The following is a 17,191-nucleotide window of genomic DNA, read 5'->3' as shown; positions in this document are numbered from 1 at the left end:
GCTCTAACACCTGCTATAGAGCATGTTCTACAATTATTTGAGCCTCTCCGTCTATATTTTTTAAGTTTAGACAAATGTCCTAAAATTCTGGAATCGTTTTACTTTTTTCTTTTTTTCAATCAGAATTTTTATTTTAGGCCCTGGCCGGTTTGCTCAGTGGTAGAGCGTCGGCCTGGCATGCGGAGGTCCCAGGTTCGATTCCCAGCCAGGACACAGGAGAAGCGACCATCTGCTTCTCTGCCCCTCCCCCTCTCCTTCCTCTCTGTCTCTCTCTTCCCCTCCCACAGCCAAGGCTCCATTGGAGCAAAGATGGCCCGGGAGCTGGGGAGGCTCTGTGGCCTCTGCCTCAGGCGCTAGAGTGGCTCTGATCATGACAGAGCAACGCCCTGGATGGGCAGAGCATCACCCCCTGGTGGGCGTGCGGGGTGGATCCCGGTAGGGCGCATGCGGGAGTCTGACTGCCTCCCTGTTTCCAGCTTCAGAGAAATGCAAAAAAAAAAAAAAAAAAAAAAAAAAAATTTTTTATTTTATTTCAAAACAGAACGACAGTAACAATAATACAAAACCTATTTGGAAATATTCACATCTGGTCACTGAGAAATGGGAGATCCTCCACACTGCATTAGTGGCCATCCAGTTTGTGAGGAGCCAGAGGTGGAGGTGCAGTTGAAGGAAAGTCACCCGCAGTGCACATACATTTATATTCTCAAGTGTGGGCTACCCTAGACATTTACTCAGACTGTCTTAAATGTGGGCTACAGGGAAGGCTCAAGTGCCCTTAGCGCATTTGACATAATACTATGGTAACGAGTAAATTGACATGGTAACAGGAAGAAAAAAAAAAGGTAAGAAAAACCAAGTATGGGTTGACCATAAATCGATTATGTACTTCAACTAGATAATAATCATTCAGGAAAAATCCTCTTCCAGTAATGAGGTTACAAATTCCAAGTTAGCTATGAACTTTTTTCTTTGAATTTTTTTAAAGCTACGATTTAAACAAAATAAAAAAATCTAAACATCTAAAATCTCCGATAGAACAAAATGGAGAAAGAAAACCAAAGCTTTATGGAGAGCCAATATTTTAAGTTGCTTTCCCACCAGATGAGTGGTAGGAGCACTTAAAAAAAGAAAAAAATGAGCCCCCAATAATAGGAAGAAGTTGTTTGGTCTAGTGAGGGGAAGAGAGGATTGATTTCTGCAAACAACCTTCCCTTCTCTGGACTCCATCTAAAATTAGAACCCATCAACCACCCACCATTAACTACAATACTCAACTTAGAAATAATCCTAGATTTCAAGTAATACTACAGATAAGTTCGAACAAAGGAAATAGTTCCACAGGAAACCAGTAGCTTCTTTACACAGGCACATGACTTTTCTGAGAAACTGAACTTGAGAATTTCCATCTGAAGGATAGAGACTGTTAAGAGGTAATGTGCAAACCTCACACACATCGCACCCCCTCCCAAATGCATTACCTGATGCCTGAATTCTCCCCTTGTGAGACTGACCTCTCCAGTAATCAAATCTTCCACCCTACAAACTTTTTGAGCACCTCCCTTCCAACCTCAACTTTCTTATGTTTTCATTATTTGGTAAAATTACACTTAAAAAAATAAATATTTATGCAATAAAACCAAAAGATAAATTAATAAAACTCAAATTAATGTGCTCTGCAGAGCTGCACAGAAGTGAGGATGGTGCCTGTGTGTAACCCCTCTTTGTCCTCCACACTCATGTGTATCTGGTTCCTGGGGAGTCTGAGGTGGGAAGCTCTTCCCCTACATGCCCCCATGAAGAAATATTAGAACTTATGGAAGGAAGAGCTGGCAAAGTTGTCAAATGCCAAGTAGCTAATCCTTCCTGAAATGAAGGTAGGTTTACTCGGTTTCTCCTAAAGGAAGAGAATGTCCAAGAAATGAAATGTATAAAAAGCCAATAAAGAGGCCCTGGCCGGTTGGCTCAGTGGTAGAGCGTCGGCCTGGCATGCAGAAGTCCTGGGTTCGATTCCTGGCCAGGGCACACAGGAGAAGCGCCCATCTGCTTCTCCACCCCTCCCCCTTTCCTTCCTCTCTGTCTCTCTCTTCCCCTCCCGCAGCTGAGGCTCCATTGGAGCAAAGATGGCCTGGGTGCTGGGGATGGCTCCTTGGCCTCTGCCCCAGGTGCTAGAGTGGCTCTGGTCGCGGCAGAGCAGCGCCCCCGGAGGGGCAGAGCATCGGCCCCTGGTGGGCAGAGTGTCGCCCCCTGGTGGGCGTGCCGGGTGGATCCCGGTCGGGCGCATGCGGGAGTCTGACTGTCTCTCCCCGTTTCTAGCTTCGGAAAAATACAAAAATAAATAAATAAATAAATAAATAAATAAATAAATAAATAAATAAATAAAAAGCCAATAAAAATACAACTAACTCAGCATTTGGTTTCCCTGAGTGCTCATGGAGTGTGGGGGTGAGAAAAGAGTCAGCTAACAGTATTCAGAAGCAGTCCTGGGTCTCTTCCCTGTTCAGGGAGAGGCTGCTTTTCCACGTAGGGAGGGAGGTGGGGGAAATCATGGCTTAGGAATCAGCGGCAGTCTCCTTCCTAGGCTATGTGCTGTTCATCTCTACAGTGGGGCCGCCCTGGGCTCTGTCAGCCCCCTGTGCCTGCCCTTCAAAGCTCCGGGTAATTTCCCCAAAAGTCCTGCCATGAGTCTCAGGGACTTTGAAGAAGGTGAACCTCAAGAAGGCAATGAGGAAGCCGGTGAAGATAATAAAAATGTAGGGTCCTAGGTGGGATTCAGCGAAGGGGAAGAGCAGTGCAATAAAACAGTTGGAGGTCCAGTTGGAGCAAGCAGCCACTGACTGCTGTTGCAGCTGGGCGGGGTCCCTGGCTGAACAGTTCCGCCACAATAAACCAGGGAATGGGGCCTGAGCCAATTTCAAAGAAGGCCACAAAGATCAAGATAGCCCCAATTAAGATAAAGCTCATCCAGGCCCTGGCCGGTTGGCTCAGCGGTAGAGCGTCAGCCTGGCGTGCGGGGGACCCGGGTTCGATTCCCGGCCAAGGCACATAGGAGAAGCGCCCATTTGCTTCTCCACCCCCCCCCCCTTCCTCTCTGTCTCTCTCTTCCTCTCCCGCAGCCAAGGCTCCATTGGAACAAAGATGCCCCAGGCGCTAGAGTGGCTCTGGTCTCCGGCAGAGCGACGCCCCCCTGGTGGACAGAGCGTCGCCCCTGCCCCTGGTGGGTGTGCCTGGTGGATCCCGGTTGGGAGCATGCGGGAGTCTGTCTGACTGTCTCTCTCCATTTCCAGCTTCAGGAAAAAAAAAAAAAGATAAAGCTCATCCAGTTTATGAATGCTTTAATACCAAGGAAACAGACATGAGGTTGGTACAAAAAGCCATCCCGCCAAGGCCAATCATAAGTAGAGTCCTTCCCACTTTTTCCACCAGAAACAGAGACTCTGCAGGGAAGATGGTATTAACCACACCAGCACCAATGGTGGCATAGATGGGTTCCTCAACACCTGCATTTTTAAAGATTCCTGTTGAGTAATAGAACATGGTATTGATTCCAGAGAGCTGCTGAGCGAGCTGCAGCATGATGGAGATCAGGATGGGCTGCTGGTAGCTCTAGACCCTGAAGAGCTCCAGCACAGTGACTTGCTTCTCTTGGTCCATCCTAGCACTCTCATCTTTCATCTCTTGGAGCTCCTGAGTCACAACCTGGGTGCCCCACAATCGCTGGAGGATCTTGAGCAAGAATCTAGGGCTTTCTGGGCAAAATAAAAGGGCTATGCATTGTAAAATAGCTGGAAAGATGGGGAAGCCCAACAGCATAGGCCAAAGATCATCAGTACCTAAGATGATTTTCAGACCAAAGACCTGGGACATCAGAATCCTAATGACAATGCCCAATTGGTGGAGAGTGCCAAAGGCCCCCGCAGGGCAGTAGGAGATATCTCTCCAGTGTATACAGGCACAAAACCTGTGCTGAGTCCGCAGAAGAGGCCAATAACCAACCGGCCCAGAATCAGCATTACAACAGACTCCACTAATTTGCACAATCCCATAAGACCGCCACTGATGATAGCCAACAGGTTGACAATAAGCATTGAATTACACTTGCCAAAGCGGTTGAGAAAGAGTCCAACAGAAAAGGATCCAATCATACCACCAACGGTAAAGATGGCCACAGACAAGGACCAGAGGGTCGTTAGTAACATCTCAGAAGGAAGGTCTTCTAAGCTCTTCTCCATAGTGTATAAAGACTTGATAAAGTCTTTTATGATCGCTTCAGGGGTATGATGACTCCAATGTTGTAGCCAAACTGGAAAGAGCCTATTACAGCAGTGGTTATGGGAAAGATCAGAGATGGCGGTAACATGCTGTTTGTTGCTCTCCATCTCTCTTCTACATTAAGAATTGACTCTCCCTCCAATTCCTCTTCAATGTACTACTGTGTATAAATTCTAATTGTCTATTTTTTCTACTTAAGCTCTTTAAGAGGCTGTAGCTTAGTCCCCTAATCAATGAGCACCAATAAATACTTGTGGAAGAAGGTAAAACTGCATATACTTCTAACGTTGTCTCAGATGAATTCAATTCTGGGGTCCCCAGCAAAGCTCTTCCCACTTGTTCAGTAGTCAGTGCAAAGAATTTTACCAAGTTAAGGGTTTTGGCTCCTTCCTTAGTGAGCCTCAGGAAGTCACAGCCACTGTCCACCTCGTTCCTTGTGGGACCCCCGGCACCTAGACCCAGGCTTGGGACAACGATGGAGCTCAGGAAATACTCTAACACCCTGCGGCTACTGGCCAGTTTCTCTGTAGCCGCTGGCCCCCATACCCCTTAGCCCGGCCTGATACTCGATCACCACACAAGTCTATCCGAACCTGGCTCGGAGGCTCATTCCGCCACCTGCCAGCCACAGGGACAAGGGACAGCGCGGCTCACTAACTACTCGGATCTGCCGACTGTGATTGGGCCCTACCACTCCGTTCAACCGCCCACCTCCGAGTCTACCCACACCTCTCAGCTGGTTCCAGGCCGCTGTGTGTGGGAGTGACAATAACCACACCACTGCACTTCAGCAGACTGGCTCAGCATCCATTGGGGCAGCCGGCTTTTGGGGGCCCTACGCCCGTGCTGCCGGCTCCCTCCTCCCGCTCCCCTGTGGTCCAAGCACAGGGTGCTTCCGAGGCCCCGCCCCCGCAGCCCACCCAGCTTCTCACCGCCTCAGCTGGCTGACCGCGGCTCGTCCTTCCGTCCTCGTTTTTCAATAATAAAATATCTGAGATATTAATGTATTTTGTACATAATCAAGCATCTGTTTTTCACAAAATGACTAAAAAGATTTAAGGTGAACACATTTCAGCTACGGAAGTTAGTCTTATTTTGAATGACTTTATCCTTCAATATAAATCTTGTTTTGAAGAAAAATTTCTTCCTTTAATTATAAAAAGAATATTGTCAGACTTAGAGGAATCAAATCTGGGCATAACAGAAAAGTTTATCAAAGAAGTGCAGAATTTTTACCAGACATGTTTTCAATATATCGAAGAATGGTCTGAAACAAACATCACAGGAAATAAGTTTTCAATGGTTTTTTTTTATTTCATCACAAGTATATTGGACAGATATTGAGTCTTGTCTTGAGTTTTTATCTAAAGAAATGCCAGACATCAAAATAGACGACAGTTGTCTCTTTGAAGAAGTTAGGAGACTGAATGTATATTTAAATTCTGAAAAATTAATACAATGGGAAAATGAATATGTCAAAATTTTTTGATAAAAGATAGGTGGAACTATTCAGCCATTTCAAAAATGAACATTTTCCATGTGAAAATTTATTTATTCTTGTTCAATTTACATTTTGCTGCCCTGGAACTAACGCAGCAGTTGAGTTTTTTTCAATTGCTAATGATTTTTGGACAAGTGAGAAATCTAGCTGCAGCACTTGCCATAAAATTCAATATGAAGGATATTTCTTGTTCAGATATTTACAATCTATTGTTACAAGATATATTGACAAAAAATACTCATTTAATGGAAAAGTACTCATTTAGATATTATTTTTCTTACAATTTTTATTAAACATTAATAGGCTTGTAAGCATAATTACAATATAAAATATTACAAATGTTTTTATTATGCATTTATCATATTATAGTATATTATTGCAATGAATAAAATATTTATTTATGATATTGTTTTCTTCAATTTATTTTTGTCCTTTTCATTGTAAAAAAGTTGGTCACCTTCATAGTGGATACTCAGCTTTTACTTGTTGACAGGTTGAATAGATTCATGTTTGAGGACCTGTGTGTCTAGAGGCCAGTGTCACCCTAGTGCAGTGAACACGAGAGACAGGAATGAAGAAGGCTGGGCCTGGTGGATTTTAGTTAGGGTCAGTGGAAGTAGGATGCTAATGTGAGTTTTAAGCAGAGCCCCATGATTTGCTGCTTTTTCTTTTCTTCATGATTTGCTTTTGTTTAAAACAATCACTCTAGCTGTCATGTGGGAGTGAACTGGGGAGCAAGAGAAGAATGTTGAACTGACTCCACTTTCAGTTATCTGTGGATTTTGACATTTCTACCCAGCTGTGGGGCAACTGTGTTAGGCTTGCTTGCGGGGTTACCGGCTGCAAGCGCTTTGCCTGATTAGTGCGTGAGTGCGTGGTTCTGCCATGTGTGTATGGTCTATATAAGGCTATGGGTGCTTGTGCTTGAGAGGTTGGGGATTGCAGATGTGTGGATTGCCTGCTTGTCTGCCTGCCACTGTGAGGGACCATTTTGCTCTTCGTCTGGCTGAGATGCGGTTTCCCCTGCCTGTGTGCTCACCCACCGTTGTGAATGGCCCAATGCTTTCCGGCTCTGCAGTGTCTTTACCATCTGCCTGAATCCAATGTGAACCTGCCTGACCTCTGCCACCGGCATTACACCAGCCTTGTACTTTTTCTTTACTGAGAGGACATGATTTACTCTTTGAGGTTTCAGAGATGGGGTGAGATGAATTATGATATGCGTAAACTTTTTGAGTTTCTAAAGAAACAAGAACGCCATAAACTACTGTCATTATTTATCAAATAAATAGTGTAAAATAAAGATGAGTTATTTAACTTTTTTTTTTGAGAGAGAGAGAGGGAGAGAGAGAGAGAGAGAAAGAGAGAAAAGCATCAATTCATTGTCCCACTTAGTTGTGGACCCATTGATTGCTTCTCATACATGCCCTGACTAAAGCTTGAACTGGTGAACTTGGGGTGAAGCCAGTGCCCTGGGGACTCATCCAGGGTCCTTGGGATTGAGCCAGTGACCTCATATTGAACCAACAACTTTGGCACTCCAGGACAATGCTCTATCTACTGCACCACTGGCCAGGGCAAATTATTTAACTTTTTAAACATTAAATTAGTTGAGGTTCTGAATAGGATTTTCTGTTTACCTTTCTTGGTGAACAAATATTAAAAAATGGGAATGAATTTTTTTAATTTATTTTTTTTCTATTTTTCTGAAGTGAGAAGCGAGGAAGCAGAGAGACAGACTCCCACATACACCCAACTGGGATCCACCCAGCATGCCTATCAGGGAGATCCACCCAGCTCTGCCCAGACTCCCACATACACCCAGGGGATCCACCCAGCTCTGCCCATCTGGGTTGTGGGCTGCTGCTCTGTGGCAACCAGAGCTATTCTAGTGCCTGAGGTCCAGGCCATAGAGCCATCCTCAGTGCCTGGGCCAACATTGCTCCAGTGGAATCTTGGCTGTGGGAAGGGAAGAGAGAGATAGAGAGGAAGGAAAGGGGGGAAGGGTAGAGAAGCAGATGGGCACTTCTCCTGTGTGCCCTGGCTGGGAATTGAACCCAGGACTTCCACATCCCAGGCCGATGCTCTACCGCTGAACCAGCCAGCCAGGGCTTGGGAATGAATTTTTAAAAAGAATTTATTATTGATTTTTAGAGAAAGAGAGAGAGAGGATGGGGAAGAAAGAGGGAGAGAGACAGGAACATTGATCTGTTCTTGTATGTGCCCTGACCAGAGGTTGAACCAGCAGCCTCTGCTTTGGGAAGACGTTCTAACCAACCAAGCTATTGGGGTAGGGCATGGATTCTTATTTTATTTTTTGGAAAGTTTTTATTTATTGGTTGAGAGAAAGAGAAACATCAGTTTGTTATTCCACTTATGCATTCATTGGTTGATTCTTGTATGGACGACATTCTAATCAACTAAGCTACCTGGCCAGAGCCCTAGAAATGAATTTTTTTTTTTTTTTGTATTTTTCTGAAGCTGGAAACGGGGAGAGACAGTCAGACAGACTCCCGCATGCGCCCGTCCGGGATCCACCCGGCACGCCCACCAGGGGCTACGCTCTGCCCACCAAGGGGCGATGCTCTGCCCCACTGGGGCTTCGCTCTGCCACAACCAGAGCCACTCTAGCGCCTGGGGCAGAGGCCAAGGAGCCATCCCCAGCGACCGGGCCATCTTTGCTCCAATGGAGCCTTGGCTGCGGGAGGGGAAGAGAGAGACAGAGAGGAAGGGGGGGGGGGTGGAGAAGCAAATGGGCACTTCTCCCATGTGCCCTGGCCGGGAACCGAACCCGGGTCCCCCGCACGCCAGGCCGACGCTCTACCACTGAGCCAACCGGCCAGGGCCGAATTTTTTGATTTTGAAGATGGGGAGAGTAAGATAGATGGAAGCATCAACTTGTAGTAGCATCACTTCAGTTGTTCATGGATTGCTTTTTTTTTTTTTTTTTTGCTTTTTATGCTGGAAACTTGAGGGAGGCAGTCAGACAGGCTCCCGCATGTGCCCGACCGGGATCCACCCGGCACGCCCACCAGGGGACGACGCTCTGCCCATCCGGGGCGTCGCTCCCTCGCAACCAGAGCCACTCCAGCTCCTGGGGCAGAGGCCAAGGAGCCATCCCCAGCGCCCGGGCCATCCCTTGCTCCATTGAAACCTCGGCTGCGGGAGGGGAAGAGAGAGACAGAGAGGAAGGAGAGGAGGAAGGGGCGGAGAAGCAGATGGGCACCTCTCCTGTGTGCCCTGGCCGGGAATCGAACCCGGGACTCCTGCACACCAGGCCAACGCTCTACCACTGAGCCAACAGGCCAGAGCCACTCAGTGCTAAGTTTAAGCAGTCTACTAGCCTAAGGAGTTGGGTCGGGAGGGGAACAAAAAGAAAATTGATACCAAGAAAAGGACAGGATTGTAGTAGTGAGAAGGAGGACAAAGTTTAATGCCACAGTTTTCCTTATTCATAGTTGTATTTGTCTCACCCTTTCATTTGCAAGTGGGAAAAGCACAAGGTATCTTAAGAAAAATGGGCATGTACTGATTCTCATACCAAAATCTTAAGAGTTCTAATTGGCCTGGCTTGATCATGTGCTTGAACCAATCACCAAGGCCAAGGAATACAAAATTCTTATTGCCTGTCCTGGGGCCTTTCGGTCCTTTTGTACCAGTTTGTGAGGGTAGTACCTAAACTGTAATTAAAAGGCAGGGAAGTGGGATCAATTACAAGAAGAAATAATTCTGTGAGGCAGAACACACTCATTATCTACAGTGATCATATGGGAAGGGGCTAATGGTGACTTCTTTTTTTTTTTTTTTTGTATTTTTCTGAAGTGAGAAGCAGGGAGACAGAGAGACAGAATCCCGTATGCGCCCAACCGGGATCCACCAGGCAAGCACACTAGGGGGCGATGCTCTGCCCATCTGAGGCATTGCTCTGTTGCAACCGGAGCCATTCTAGCGCCTGAGGCAGAGGCCATAGAGCCATCCTCAGTGCCTGGGCCAACTTTGCTCCAATGGAGCCTTCGCTGTGGAAGGGGAAGAGAGAGATAGAAAAAAGGGGGATAGGGAAGGATGGAGAAGCACAATGGGCGCTTCTCCTATGTGCCCTTACCAGGACCATGAATCAAACCTGGGACTTTCACATGCTGGGCCGAAGCTCTACCACTGAGTCAACCAGCCAGGGTTAGTGACTTCCTTTTTTAAATTTTATTTATTTATTTATTTGTTTGTTTGTTTTTTAATTTATTTATTCATTTTTGAGAGGAGAGGAAGAGACAGAGAGAGAGAGAGAGAGGGAGGAGAGACAGAGAGAGAGAAGAGGGGGAGGAGCTGGAAGCATCAACTCCCATATGTGCCTTGACCAGGCAAGCCCAGGGTTTTGAACCAGCGACCTCAGCATTTCCAGGTCGACGCTTTATCCACTGCGCCACCACAGGTCAGGCCTGTTTGTTTGTTTTTTACAGAGACAGAGAGTGAGTCAGAGAGAGGGGTAGACAGGGACAGACAGACAGGAATGGAGAGAGATGAGAAGCATCAATCATTAGTTTTTCATTGCGCGTTGCAACACCTTAGTTGTTCATTGATTGCTTTCTCATATGTGCCTTGACCGGGGGCCTTCAGCAGACCGAGTAACCCCTTGCTGGAGCCACCGACCTTGGGTTCAAGTTGGTGGGCTTTTGCTCAAACCAGATGAGCCCACGCTCAAGCTGGTGACCTCAGGGTCTCAAACCTGGGTCCTCTGCATCCCAATCCGACGCTCTATCCACTGCGCTACTGCCTGGTCAGGCATGACCTCTTTTTTTTTTTTTAATGATAGCCTTAATAAAACAACACAAAGACATTAAAGCAACCAAAAACTATGTATGAACTTTCTCCTCAATAAAGTTTGTGATAGATACGTGAATTCCAAACTGCCCTCTTGATGTTCTGCTTATCTGTCAGACCTCACCCTTACTGGACTATCGCCCCTGAGACAGAGGAATTCTAGGAAGCTGGTCAACCTGCCCCAAGAAGGAGCATTCCAGAAAGCTGAAATCCTAAAACCATAAAGGGAACATACCCAAACTTTTGCCTCAGTATCCCCTCAGGCTCTCCCAAACACTATATAATTCGCCCCTAGTCTGTAACTGGTGCTCTTCTCCCCAGAGAGGTGCCCAGCAGGGTTCCTTTCTTCCTTTCAATAAAGCCTGTTACTCTGGTCTTTTGGACTCCCATGGATTCCAACATTTTGCTTTTTAAATTTAAATGCTTTCCGTGCTGCCCACAAAATTTGTTCTCATTCATTTTGAAACCAAATATGTTTTACTATTCTGTGATTCCTCTAGGTCAGTGATTTTCAACCTTTTTTTGAGCTGCGGCACATTTTTTACATTTACAAAATCCTGGGGCACACCACCTACCAAAATGACACAAAATGACACTCTGTTAGAATTTATTTAAAGTTTAAATAAATTACATTTATTAAAAAAAAGTTAAATAAAAAGGATAACCCCCTCATATATACAGTCCCATGTAACATCCCTCATATATACAGTCCCACGTAACATCCCCTTATAAATACAGTCTCATGTAACATCCCCTCATATACAGTCCCATGTAACCTCATATATACAGTCCCATTTAACCCCTCATATATACAGTCCCATGTATCCCCTCATATATATAGCCCCGCTAATAGATACTGGAGTTTTCATTAAGGTTGTGGGTTCAAATCAATTTGGCAAATACTTTCTCTATATAGAGACTGGACAAAATCAATTTTAGAAAATGTTAGGTACTTGTGTAACATCATAAGTCCTCAGAGCATCTCTACTGTCAGATTGAGAAATTTGCTTTCTAGGTAAGGATTCTGATAAATACTAGAGTTCTTCCTGAGGTTGTGGGTTCAAATCCCATGGTCAGCCTGGTGTAGGGGCCTTGGTTCTGTCTGTTTTGATGGTGTCTATAAAGATTTGAGCTCTTTAAGAAGATGACCGTTCAGGAGGCCATATACAATATAGATAGCATTGTGATGCATTGTATATCACCCTCTGTGGGGGCCTCTTTTAAAAAGAAAAAGATCAAATATCTATATACACCATCAGGATAGACATAACCAGCTGAGGCTGAGGCTTCATCTAGTGGTGGCAACATTTACCTCCAGTCCTGACCAGGATTAGAAATCGGGACCATGGGGAGGAGTAGCAGATTCAACTACTCACCACGGCCACAAGTGTGCGGCAGCCCGAGCGGGGACCTTCCTGGGTGTGGATGAGAGGCGGCCTACTATTGGTTCATTGCTAGGGGTCGGGATGAATCCTAGAAGGTGATTGGTCAGTGAGCCTTTGCTGTGCCTCCACTCTTCCTGTCGCTGATAGCTGGAGGGATTGTGAGGGAAATGTTTATGTTTGGATGGAGGCGGCTGGCGGCGTGCCGGATAAATAGCCTCCGTGGGCAGTATCCGGCATGCAGGCCGTTGTTTGGGGACCCATGTTTAATTTCCCCACGGCACACCTGACCATATCTCACGGCACACTGGTTGAAAAACACTGCTCTAGGTAGAATGAAGTTTGGGAGACTCAACTGTTAATCTGGTCATATCACCTGTAGTTTAGGACTGTAGACATTATCTGTATGAGTTTAATGACTTATAATTGTGGATTTTATTTTAGTGCCTAAAGGTGTGTCAGCATTCTCTCTGGGCTCATATCTGGAAGCCTTTTAACTTCAAGTTCATCTAGAGCTGCTGGGAAAACATGTGCACAGTGTGGAAGAGTTGGAGTTGGAAAGGATATTCTTTCTTCAGCCATTTGCTTTCTTGTTTTGGATTCCAGGAAAGATAGCAACTTGGCTTTTTTCAGAAGGGCATGGGCTGTTTTTTTGTTTCTTTATATTTTGTTCTAAGAGATAGATAACAGTAGTTGTACTTTTAAAATGACATCTCTGAAGCGTAATTTATGATATTTCCCACATTCTGATTTCAGCAGTTCCCTTCAGATACTCTAGTTCCTGGACCTTCTTCCTTTTATCTCAGATTATCGTTTCCTCTTAGTTCATTTCCTCTTCCCTGCCCTTGGGACCTCAGGGTGGGTGGTTTCAGCTTTTTACTTGCTCTGTTATCCTGTCACTTACCCCCTGCAGGCCTCCATTGCTAGACTGGCTCAATTATCTGTGTTCTGTTTCCTGTATTTGGGCTGCCAACAGCTGGATAAGGCCATACAGATATGCACTTTTGTCCTTACCTATTTAGCTGTATTTTGCTGCATATTTCTCTTCAGCTTTCTTTCCTTTCCTCACGGACATTGAACCAAATTTGCCTCTTTTCTTAAGCCTTCCTGCTCTTCTCCAGTGGCACCAAACTGTGGCTCTCAGGAGGGAGTTTGCCCTCTGTCAGGGCTTGCTGCCCACGCCCCAGGTAGTGCTTGTACTGTCTTATCCACACTTACTCTTTGCTTCTTGAGATAAGAGGGAGAAGGAAAAAGTGTGTCCCCTTGTTTCTAGGTGTTGTCCTTTTCTGTTTCCTCTAAGACTTGCTGCCATTCTCTTGGGATCTGTCCCTTCAGGTGTGCCACAATTATATCCTGCTTGACTGCTGTGTGTGGTAGGAGCAAGGACAGTAGTGAGGTCCCTGTCCTCACTCCATATTTTACTGGGACAGACATTGTAGGGCCAGTAGCTGCGGCCACCATCATAGCCGCCTGGCGCATGCAATTTGCATTTGATTTGGACAGACGGTAATGAAACAACGGATCCAAGAACTGGTGGGCCATTACCTTTAATCCTAGTTTGTACCCGGCGGGCAAGTAAAAACACACACTGGGCTCTAAAACCCACTCATTCAATGCTCACAAAGCTACTGACTTATCCGAGTTTTCCTAGAATCAAAGGTTTGTACCTCACCAGCCTTATTCACCTCTGTTCCCCATATCCTTCTCTCTACACAAACTCTGCACAAACTGGCTTCTCCTTCAGCATTCTGCCATCTTGGCTGCTTCTCCTCTCCTCCACGTGGCCTTTCTCTGCTCTCCTCTCTAATGCTAATCTCAGGAACCAAGAGAGAGCAAGCTCCCGGTCTGCCCCATTTTATAGTGTAGAAATCAAAACCTTTAATCCAATATACAAACAAGGAAGTCTCTGATACAAAGTTACTTATCTGAGGGGTAATGGGATTCCTCATAAAAGTGCACCACCCCCTATCATGCAACAGTCAAGGGTGTGGGGAAAAGTTTAGGCTTAAAATTAAGCCTAAGGCTATAAGCACCCTGCCTGCTTACAGCTTGTCCCCCACATCCAATGCAGAGTATAAGTGAGCAAACATATATATCATATTTACAAACTTATTCAACCAACAGACCTATGTTTGCCCCATCACATAACTAAATGAGCCCAGCTGTTGTAAGTGCTATGAAGGAAGTGTAAAGCTAGTAGCTGCAGCCACCATCACAGCTGCCTGGCCCATGCAGGTTTGCATTTGATTCGGACAGACGGTAATGAAACAACAGAGCCAAGAACTGATGGGCCATTACCTTTAATCCTAGCTTGCAACCAGCGGCAAGAAATACACACAGTGGGAAAATACTTCCCTTCCCATTCAGGGCTCCCAAAGCCACTGACTTATCCGAGTTTCCTAGAATCAAAGGTTTCTTCTACCTCACCAGCCTTATCCACCTCTGTTTGTAAGGTATTTTTCCCTGCCGAGAAGGAAGGAACGGGGCCAGAGCCGCAAAGTGTGGAATAAGTAAACGGCTTTATTGAGTACAGAGCGCACATCCCACCCGGCAAGGTTCCCTGGCCCCGAGGAAAGAAATATGGAAGAGAGATGGAGGTCAGGGAAGCTGGTGGCTCTGCTGGTCTCAGGGTTGCCACAAGAATTGGGGTTTAGAGCGTTACCATCTGCTGCATGGGGGCCTGGCGAACAGCCTTGGCCTGCTTCTACTAATTGGGACTGTTAAAAACTTTAAATGCTGTGTTCACAGGTTCCAGATAGGGGTTTCGGGGGTTGGGAATAAGAGGAGGGGGGCTCGTGTGGAGCTTGGTATCCAGATCTGGCAGGAAACGCTGTAGCCAAAGAAAGGACAGGGCAGGAACTTCCTGAAAGAAAATTGGGGTTGGATGTCCTGAAAACCGGTGTAAGACGTCTGGGAGAAAGGCCTGACAGAGGAGGGACTAGAGAGCACAGTGAAGGGAGGGGCCCCTGGCCAGCAGGGGAGGAGAAAGAGAGATGGTAGTAGATGGCGAATAAGAAACAGGTTTTTGCTAAGGGAGGGGAGAGAGAGTTTAGAGTCTGCAGAGAAGGAAAGATTAGGAATGGAGGTTTTAGGTGAGGTTTCTCTGGCCAGAAAAATGCCTGCGCGGTGGAACAGGCGGCACAGAGATTAAGGACAGGTGCGCAAATAATGAGAAGCCGTGTATGTAAGAGATCTCCAATCAGTTCCCAGCTTTTTTGGCGATAGTTAAATTGGTGAGGGCATTAACACCGAAAGTCCCTTCAGGAGGCTAATTAAGTGGGTTCTGTGGCCTGGCCACAGCGGAGAAGAACAGTTTTTTCTTCCTTAGGGAGGGAGATTCCTGTGCGCTCACAGCTGCCCTCAGTTCTCGGAGTGGTCAGACCTGAGTATTAACATCCTAAAAACTCAAGGTCCAGCCACGGATGAAAGTGGATGTGCTTGGGGAGGTCTCCACAAGCACACACTCACTCGGATGGAAAAGAGTTCCCTGACGTAGCTACGGTTTCAGAGGAAAGAACTGAGAGGAAAGCTGGAGGCAGGGGACTTACCGCACCGTGTGCTGAAGTGGGTTGAAGTCGGAGATCCTGGTTCTTTCTCAGAGGGGAGGGGAAAGGAGCGGTCCTTGCGGACTTCTAACTCCTCCCGGGTTTCGGCACCAAAATGTAAGGTATTTTTCCCCGCCGAGAAGGAAGGAACGGGACCAGAGCCGCAAAGTGTGGAATAAGTAAACGGCTTTATTGAGTACAGAGCGCACATCCTGCCCAGCAAGGTTCCCTGGCCCCGAGGAAAGAAAGATGGAGGAGAGATGGAGGTCAGGGAAGTTGCACGAATTAAACCGCATGGGAGATATTTAAAGGGTCCCTCTAGGGAAGTGGAGCTACTATGACGTGGTGAAATTTCACTGGCTGGCAGATGATCACTTCTTTCCAAATGGTTCCTGGGAAGCTTCCTTTGGCGGGCTTGATTGTGGGCGGTTCCAGCCAAAGTGGGCGGGTCTGAGTTCTCCACATGACTATCCCTCATCCACCGACCTTACACTGTTCCCCATCTCTTTCTCTCTGCACAAATTCTGCACAAACTGGCTTTTCCTTCAGCACTCTGCCATCTTGGCTGCTTCTCCTCTCCTCCACGTGGTCTTTCTCTGCTCTCCTCCAGCATGGGCTCCTCTTCCCCACTTTACAGTGTAGAAATCAAAACCTTTAATCCAATATACAAACAAGGAAGTCTCTGATACAAAGTCACTTATCTGAGGCATAATGGAATTCCTCATGAGAGTGCACTACCCCACATCATGCAGCAGACAAGGGTGTGGGGAAAAGCTTGGTTTTGAAAAGAGCTTAGTATTAAAAAGGTGGAAAAGGCTTAGTCTTAATGCTAAGCCTTAGGCTATAATGACCCTGCCTGCTTACAGCCTGTCCCCCCCCACTCAATGCAAACTATAAGCGAGCAAACCTATATATCATATTTACAAACTTATTTGACCAACAGAAAGCATTCAAGAGGATCTAATTTAGTTCTAGAGTCCAGATGTGACATTTACTTGGGATCTGAGTATGCATAGGAGTTAATCAGGGAGAGGAAAGTAGTTGTTTTCCAGGCTGAGTGGGTGGCCAACATTCAAACAGGGCCCGGAGCAAAAAGAAGCATCATGTACTTGGAAAGAAAGCCACTGTGGCTGCAACAAGGAAGTTGGAGAAAGAGGTAAGTCTAGTCCATAGAGGGCTTTGCAGGCATGGAAAAAGGTTTTGGCGTCTATCTAAAAGCCCCAATCTGGCCCTGGCCGGTTGGCTCAGCGGTAGAGCGTCAGCCTAGCGTGCGGAGGACCCGGGTTCGATTCCTGGCCAGGGCACACAGGAGAAGCGCCCATTTGCTTCTCCACCCCTCCGCCGCACCTTCCTCTCTGTCTCTCTCTTCCCCTCCCGCAGCCAAGGCTCCATTGGAGCAAAAATGGCCCGGGCGCTGAGGATGGCTCTGTGGCCTCTGCCTCAGGCGCTAGAGTGGCTCTGGTCACAACATGGCGATGCCCAGGATGGGTAGAGCATCGCCCCCTGGTGGGCAGAGCGTCACCCCATGGTGGGCGTGCTGGGTGGATCCCGGTCGGGCGCATGCGGGAGTCTGTCTGACTGTCTCTCCCTGTTTTCAGCTTCAGAAAAATGCAAAAGAAAATGCAAAATAAATAAATAAATAAATAAATAAAATAAAAGCCCCAATCTCAGTTATG

General features: G+C 46.5%; 1 protein-coding gene, 1 non-coding gene and 1 pseudogene across 8 annotated transcripts in view; 1 reads left to right on the top strand and 2 right to left on the bottom strand.

Annotated features, from left to right (window-relative positions):
* Positions 1 to 17,191, top strand: part of ITSN1 (intersectin 1) — a 234,736-nt gene that overhangs the window by 11,747 nt on the left and 205,798 nt on the right. The window lies entirely within an intron of this gene.
* LOC136323152 (solute carrier family 2, facilitated glucose transporter member 3-like) lies at positions 2,484 to 4,381 on the bottom strand (annotated as a pseudogene).
* Positions 7,810 to 7,885, bottom strand: TRNAP-GGG (transfer RNA proline (anticodon GGG)). The gene has a single exon. It is a non-coding gene; the product is annotated as a tRNA-Pro (tRNA).

The sequence above is a fragment of the Saccopteryx bilineata genome, chromosome 2 (assembly GCF_036850765.1).
Source record: "Saccopteryx bilineata isolate mSacBil1 chromosome 2, mSacBil1_pri_phased_curated, whole genome shotgun sequence".
In the NCBI taxonomy this organism is placed as follows: domain Eukaryota; kingdom Metazoa; phylum Chordata; class Mammalia; order Chiroptera; family Emballonuridae; genus Saccopteryx; species Saccopteryx bilineata.
This window is presented reverse-complemented; position numbering and strand designations above follow the sequence as displayed.